At 39.3% G+C, this 8,558-nt stretch overlaps 1 pseudogene; it reads left to right on the top strand.

Annotated features, from left to right (window-relative positions):
- Positions 1–3,123: 3,123 nt before the first annotated feature.
- On the top strand, positions 3,124–3,796 carry LOC106966885 (60S ribosomal protein L18a-like; annotated as a pseudogene).
- The last annotated feature ends 4,762 nt before the right edge of the window (positions 3,797–8,558 follow it).

The following is an 8,558-nucleotide window of genomic DNA, read 5'->3' as shown; positions in this document are numbered from 1 at the left end:
CAAACAGGATCCGCATTGTCAGCATGGACCCGGACCAGACCTGGGCTCAAATTCACGAAACAGGAAGGTCATGACCTGAGCCGAAATCAAGAGTCACACTTAACCAACTGAGCCATCCAGGCACTCCTCCACTTGAAGACTTTAAACAAAAAGCCTACTATGTGTCAAATACAGTACTATGTATTGTACATACAGTATTTCATATAATCCTCACAACCTTCACAAAAAAAAATAGTGTTACTCTTCTTATAAGTAAGAAAGATTAAGTAATTTAGTTAAATTCACATGGCTAGAAAGTAACAGCTGTAGGGCTCAGCTATCAACACCTTACTTTTAATATAATGGTCAAATTCCTTTTAAAAAACAAAAGAAACAAACAAAAACTAGAAAACAAACAAAAAAAACCCCACAACTAACCCAGAAAGGATTATACCACTAGACAGTGGCGAATTTTCTTCTTCTCAATAGATTACAGAAGAAAAGGTATAAAATGAAGGCCTGCGGAATTGAAAAAAAAACTAAAGTAAAGGTGTTGAAGGATGCCTGGGTGGCTCAGTTGGTTAAGCGGCTGACTTTGGCCCAGGGGTGATCTCACGGCTCCTGAGTTCAAGCCTTGCTTTGGGCTCTCTGCTGTCAGTGCAGAGCCCCCCCTCCCCAAGCCCAGATCCTCTGTCCCCCTCTCTCTGCCCCTCCCCTCCTCTCAAAATAAACATTTTTTTAAAATGTAAAGTAAAAGTGTTGCATGAATATACTGGTATTTCTTTTTTATTTTTTTCCCAAAAGGATTTAAGATGATTTATCAAACAAACAAAAACAACGCAAAACACATCTGATAATAAGATAAACTAAATTTAAAATCGACGAATAAAATGAGTCTAAGGGAAACTACAATGAAATTAAAAGACAAAATTATTGCAAGGAAGTCTTACGTACTTGCCAGCAGTATCTATAAATTTGAACTGGAGCTTTCAGACAGGCCACATGAAGAGGGAAATATGATTCACTGCATGGATCGGAGTGTCCCTAACACAAAGAATATGCCATTTGCTCGGCAGGACGCAATTATTCCTGGTTCTGAGACCATAGAGAAATTTGTCCCTGTGGCCCTCCTCGAGAAGGCATAGCACAGAACAAGGAAGTGTCACCTCGACAGTATGCTGCCAGCCTGCAGAGCAATGCGCTGCATACGGTTATTTAATGCACCGTTTGTTAGTGCCAGGTCACAGCATTTAGTCATGGCAGTTCTTTGGGGATAGCATGCCGAATGTGAGGGTGTGAAAGCCCTGCATAAATTCAACACTAATGCTAATTCCCATAACATCTTTGCTAGGACACCCAACGTGTCCACTGGAGGTATTTAGTCCCCTTCCACTCGCTCGCTCCATCTGAACACAAGGCACATCTCCTAACCTCTTCTGACGAAGAACAGATCGAAGCTGGTAGTCTCTGCACGAGACTCAGTCTCAAGTTGGCCTGAGGAGAATGAGTGAAGTGGGCAGAGCAAAGCCAGGCCAAGAGAGCCAGTTCGACAGTGGTGTGCTCACAGGTTGTGTCAGTTCATTGGTCAGATACAGACAGGCCCACCATTCCCGGGCTTTGCAGAGAGCTCCAGTTGCCGCTGGCAAACTCCTGTTAGCAGCCGTTACTCCCACTCCTTTATTCACTCAGTCATTGAGTTGACCAGTGTCTATTAGTAGTTATTATGGTGACGTGCCCGGGAAGCATAGCTGGACAAGACTCACGGTGCCCCTTCCTAACAAAGCTTGTCGGTTCCCCTCTACCTGAAGATGCTCTTAATTTACACAACTCAAGAAAAAAGCATTGAGCTGGAGAACTAATAACTAAAACCCTACATCCTACCTCTTTTTCCGAAAGGCTGTGGAAGGATTCACCTGGGAATCTGGAGAGCAGCCCTTCCTTGGGATTAACTAAAGACTGTGGCCTTGCGATTCATTTCAGTAGTCCATGCCTTTGGTTGTCTCATCTATCAAGAATGAAACTAATATGCAACAAATACATCATAATATACTGTGAAAGATTAAAAAGAGTAAGTTATGAAAGCTAAAAACACTATGGAAGTATTACCTCTAAAATGTGTCCATCTTGGGGGTGCCTGGGCGGCTCAGTCAGTTAAGCGTTCGACTCTTAATTTCAGCTCAGGTTCTGATGTCACAGTTTGTGAGTTTGAGCCCTGTGGCTGCCTGCGTGGGATTTTCTTTCTTTCCCTCTCTCTTTCTGCCCCTCCCCCACACTCTCTCAAAATAAATAAATCAACTTTAAAAAATAAAAATAATATATGCATGTTGATAAAATGGACCCTTAAATTATTATTACATAAGTACGCCTGAGTGTCTGTCATAATTAGAAACTTGTGGCTAAGAATACAAGATAATGACGGGCACCTGGCTGGCTCAGTTGGTAGAGCATGTGACTCTTGATCTAGGGGTCATGAGTTCGAGTGTAGAGTTTGTATGAAGAGATTACTAAACAAAAATCAGAAGAAGAAGAAGAAGACAACAGGATAATAAAAAATAATTTAAAATAATAAAATATAATAAAAATATAATAAAAAAATTTAAAAATGAACAATTTATTCTACCTAAACGCTAGACAACTGTATCAATAACATTTTATGGCTTGCACTGAAGGACTCACCAAATTACAAATACAGCCCTTCTAGAATGTTAAAAACATAGTTAGGACTGGCCTGAAATGGAAGCACCCATGTACTCTTATCTGTTGATGTGCAAACAGTATGGTTATGTAAGGAGTAAAAAATCAAAATAATAGTCATTTTACATTATCAAAGTTCAGAGCATACTAAGAAATAACTCTGCCCCAGAGAGAGTTCTACATTCATTTATAACCCCTCTCTAACTGAAACTAGAATTGTCATCTTCTTTCCCTAACTTGCAAGTTATACCAAAGGCATGTAGTCAACTGGAAAACAAAGAGCACATCTCCTGACTGTACAGATTAAACCAATTTTAAGCATTTTAACATAAAAGCATATATCACAAGATGCACTGCACAGTATTATTCATACAAGGTCAAATTCTTACCTTTTCCTCATTCGGGTTGGCTACCACATATTGGGTACTTAAGGATTGGATCCATTGCTTTCCAAGTTGCCTGTCTGCTTACCGTAAAATATTTCACTGAAAGTAAAGGGATCCCTTTCTTGAATGGTGGCAAGTGTGGAGAGTGCGCCACGAAGGCCTTGGGCACACTGTGAGAGTGCCTCGCGCTGCCTGCCCACCTCCAAATGCTGCACTCTGCCCCTCTAATGCATGTGAACCTTTCTACCTAATCCTATTATCACCAAGTTCTGCTTCTGCTTTTGTCTCTTAGCTAAAGAAGATGAGTAAGTCTTCAGAGGAAATGGTCTACTGTGGACAGGTGTTTGACAAACCTCCCTGGAAGGTGAAGAACTGCAGCATCTAGCTGTGCTAGGACTTCTGCAGCAGCACCTACAACATGTACTGGAAGTCCTGGAACCTCCCCACTGCAGGTGTTGTCACCCAGTGCTACTGAAACATGGGCACCCAGCACAAGTGCCTGGGCACATTCAATCCAGATCATGAAGATGTAGGAGATTGCAGCCAGCAAGTGCCGCTGAGTGGCAGTCAAGCAGTTGCATGACTTCAAGATCAAATTCCCACTGCCTCACCAGATCCTACATCAGCAGCACAAGCCATGCTTAACCACCAAGAGGCCCAAAACTTTCTTGCAGATGCAGAGCCTCCCTGTCCCCACGTTTGCCCAAATAAACTCCTTGGAAAAATCAGGATGCTAAGAAAGAAAAAGGGAAGAAAAGAAGGAAAGAAAGAAAGGAAAGAGAAGGAAAGAAAGAAAGAAAGAAAGAAAGAAAGAAAGAAAGAAAGAAAAGGACTCACAAAGAGAGCTCAGGTTCAAGATGGCAACCTAGGAAGATCCTGAAGTCATCTTCTCCCATAGACATAACAAATCTACAGCTACATATTGAATAATTTTCTCTGAAGAAGTTCTGAAAACTCGATTAACAATGCCTCCACAACAAAAGATAAAAGAGCCACATCAAGATAGGTAGAAGAGGCAGAGATGTGCTCCTGCTAAAATCCCACCTCAGGCCCAGCAACCCACAATCAGCAGGGACCTCAACAACATGAAACTTTTCCTTGAGGACCAAGAGATTCATGTCTCCACATCAGGCATCCCAACTCTTGGGTCCTGCATCAGAAAGATGAGCCCCCCAAATCTAAAACCAATGGGGATTATGCCCAAGAGAACCAAAGAACTATAGGAAACAGAGAACCTGCCCTTAAAGGACTCACACCTGCAAACTCTCTCACCCCAGGACCTAGCACAAGAGCAGCAGTTAGAAAAGCACCTATATCACATATGAAGGAGATCTACTTACCAATCTTAAAGCAAGTGCTGGAGAGCTGGAAAACCAATGGAACTGTCTCTGGGGATGGAAGTTCTGGCAGGCACCACTCTTGGATCTCATTCTACCTTGTTAATGTCAGCACTGGCAGGTGCCACTTTGGCAATCTCCCTCTAACCTGCTGGTACGTGTGAGCACACCCTCCCCCCGCACACACCACAGCCATACCACAGGCAGCCAGCCAGCCAGGCACCCCACATACCCAATGCTACAGCCCTGGCCCAGCCATAACCATCAGCAGCCATGTGCAACTTACACAGGGAATGCCACTTGAGCCCTGGCTCTGGTGGCCAGAGGGGATTGCATTTCTGGGCCCAGTGGCTCACCTTCTACACAAGGCCACTCCTACAAGATTGGGAGAGGTAACTGTTTCACCTTATAGAAACAAGCACAGAGAATCAGTCAAAGTGAAGAGACAGAGGAATGCATTCTAAAAGAAAGATCAAGACAAAGCCTCAGAAAAAGACCTTAGTGAAGTGAAGATAAGTAATCTACCTGATAAAGTTCAAGTAATGGTCATAAAGATGCTCGCCAAACTTGGGAGAACAGATGAACACAGAACTTCAACAAGTAGATATAAAATATTAAAAAGTACCAAACAGAAGTCACAGAGCTGAAGAACATAATAATTGAACTAAAAAATATACTACAGGTTCAAAAGTAGACTGAATAAAGCAGAACTAATCAGCAAGCTGGAAGACAAAACAATACTAAAGAAAGCCATCAAACCACAATGGAAAAGAGAAAGAGAAGAGAAAAGGAATGGAGAGGAACTACAAAATGGCCCGAAAACAATTAACAAAACGGCAACAAGTTATACCTATCAATAATTACTTTAAATGTAAACAGATTAAATTCTCCAATCAAAAGACATGCACTGTGGCTAAATGGATAAAAAACAAGATGCCTCTCTATGTTGCCTACAAGGGACTCACTTCAGAAGTATACACACAGACTGAAAGTGAAGGGATGGAAAAAGGCAAACAAATTGAAATTTTTAAAAAGCTGATGTAGCTACATTTATATCAAATGAAAAGGTTTTAAAAACAAAAACTAAAATAAAATATAAAGACATTGCATAATGATAAAGGAGTCAATCCAGCAAGTATGCTTAACATTTATAAATATACACATACCCAACATAGAAGCAATAAAATATATAAAGCAAAGATTAACAGACCTAAAGGGAGAAATTGACAGCAACACAATAAGAGTGGGGGAGTTTAACACCCCACTTATATCAATTGGATAGATCACCCAGACAGAAAATCAATAAGGAAACATCAGCCTTAAATGACACATTAGTCTAGATCACTTTATTAATAGACATATATACACAGAACATTCTATCTGAAAACAGAAGAATACAAATTTCTCTGAAGAGCAGATGGAACATTCTCCAGTATAGATCACATTAGGCCACAAAACAAATCTCAAGAAGAATGAAGTCATATCAAGTATATTTTCCAACCACAATGGTATAAAACTAGAAAAACTGGAAAAGTTACAAAAATGTGAAAACGAAACAGCATGCTACTGAACAACCAACAGATCATCAAAGAAATCAAAGAGAAATCAAAAAATATCTAGAGACAAATGAAAGCAGAAATATGGCATACCAAAACCTAAGGATGTAGCAAAGGAGGATATAAAAGGGAAGTTCATGCCAGTAACAAGCCTAAGTCAAGAAATAAGAAAAATCTCAAATAAACAATGTAACTTTACAACCGAAGGAACTATAAAAAGAACAAACAAAACTCACAGTTAGTAGAAGGAAAGAAATAATAAAAATCAGAGCAGAAATAAATGAAATAGAGACTAAAAAAACAAATAGAAAAGGTCAACAAAACTAAGAGCTGTTTCTTTGAAAAGATAGACAAAATTAACAAACGTTTAGCTAGACTCACCAAGAAAATGAGAAGGCTCAATTAAATAAAATCAGAAATAAGACAAGTGAAACAACAAATGGTACCACAGACACACAAAGGATTATGAGTCTACGATAAACAATTCTATGCCCACAAACTGGACAACCTAGAAGACATGAATAAATACCTGGAAATATACAATCTTCCAAGACTGACTCATGAAAAAATAGATTCTGAATAGATCAAATAGAGAGATTGAATGAGTAATCAGAAACCTCCCAACATACAAAAGTCCAGGATCAGATGGCTTTCTGGTGAATTCTACCAAACACTCAAGAAGATTTAATACTTATCTTTTTCAAACTTCTCCACAAAATTGAAGAGGAGGGAATGCCTTCCAAACACTTTCTCTGAAGCCAGCATTATACTGATACCAAAACCAGACAAAGACATCATACAAAAAAAGAAAATTATAGGCCAAGATCCTTGTACTGGGATATTAAAAATATATACAAAAATCTTCAACAAAATGTTAGCAAATGGAATCCAAGAACACATTAAAAAGATCATACACCGTGGGGCACCTGGATGCTCAGTTGGTTAAGCGTCCAACTTCATCTCAGGTCATGATCTCAAGATTCATGAGTGCAAGCTCCACATCGGGCTCTGTGCTGACAGCTCGGAGCCTGGAGCCTGCTTCAGATTCTGTGTCTCCCTCTCTCTCTGCCCCTCCCCTGCTCACGCTCTGTCTCTCTCAAAAATAAACATTAAAAAAATTTTTTTAAAGATCATACACCATGATCAAAGTGGGATTTATTCTAATGACGCAAGGATGGTTCAACATCTGCAGATCAGAAATAAAATAGCAATGCCCAGTATCTTCACTTTAAAAAAAAAAAAAAGATTTTATTTGTAAGTAATCTTGATACCTAACATGGGGCTTGAACTCCCAACCCCTCAAGAGTCACACACTCTACTGACTGAGCCAGCCAGGCATCCCATCCTCACTTTTACTCCACATAGTATTGGAAGTCCTACCACAGCAATTAGGCAGAGAAAAAAAAGAAAGAAAGAAAGAAAGAAAGAAAGAAAGAAAGAAAGAAAGGAAGGAAGGAAGGAAGGAAGGAAGGAAGGAAGGAAGGAAGGAAGGAAGAAAGAGAGAAATTCATCCAAACTGGAAAGGAAAAGTATTTGTTACTTGTTGTGGATGACATGGTACTATGTTTAGATAACCCTAAGGACTCCACTAAAAATGGTTAGAGCTAATAAATGAATTTGGTAAAGCTGCAGGATACAAAATTAATATACAAAAATCTGTTACACTTCCATACACTAATATTGAACTATAACCAACAGAAATCAAGAATACAATTCCATATACAACTGCATCAAAAGGAACAAAATACCTAGGAATAAATTTAACCAAGGAGGTGAAAGACCTGTACCCTGAGGTACAACTATAAGACATTGGTGAAAGAAATTGAAGAAGACATAAATAAGTGGAAGGATATTCCATGATCATGGATTGGAAGAATTAATATTGTAAAATTATCCATACTACCTGAAGCAATACAGATTCAATGCAATCTCTATCAAATTCTAATGGCATTATTCACAGAACTTAAACAAATAATTACACAATTTATATGGAACCTCAAAAGACTCCGAAGAACCAAGACAATCTTGAAAAGAACAAATCCAGAAGTATCAGGCTCTGTGATTTCAAACTATAATATAAAGCCACAGTAATTGAAACAATATGTATTGGCATAAAAATAGACACATAGATCTCTGGAATATAATAGAGAGTCCAGAAATAAACTCATGCATGTATGGTCAATTAATTTATGACAAAGGGGTCAGGAATGTACAACGAGTAAAGGATGGTCTCTTCAAAAAATGGTGCTAAAAAAAAAAAATGGTGTGCCACTACCTGTGCAAGAATGAAACTGGACCACTGCCTTGCACCATTTATGAAAATAAACACAAAATGGATTAAAGACGTTAATGTTAGACCTGAAAACATAAAATTCCTAGAAGAAAACATAGGCAGTAACCTCCTTGATATTGGTTGTGGTGATAGTTTTTTGACTCTGACTACAAAGGCAAGGGAAACAAAAGCAAAAATAAATGGGATCACATCAAACTAAAAAGCTTCTGCATAGCTCTTTCTGCCATCTTGGAGCCTGTGGAGGCCCTGTGGGAAAAGTAGCCTCCATAGACTCCAAGATTCTCCTAATACTCTTTTTGACAGGACTCCTAAA

This window comes from Acinonyx jubatus, chromosome C1 (assembly GCF_027475565.1).
Source record: "Acinonyx jubatus isolate Ajub_Pintada_27869175 chromosome C1, VMU_Ajub_asm_v1.0, whole genome shotgun sequence".
In the NCBI taxonomy this organism is placed as follows: domain Eukaryota; kingdom Metazoa; phylum Chordata; class Mammalia; order Carnivora; family Felidae; genus Acinonyx; species Acinonyx jubatus.
The sequence above is the reverse complement of the archived record's forward strand: the minus strand, read 5'-3'. Positions and strand labels throughout refer to the sequence as shown.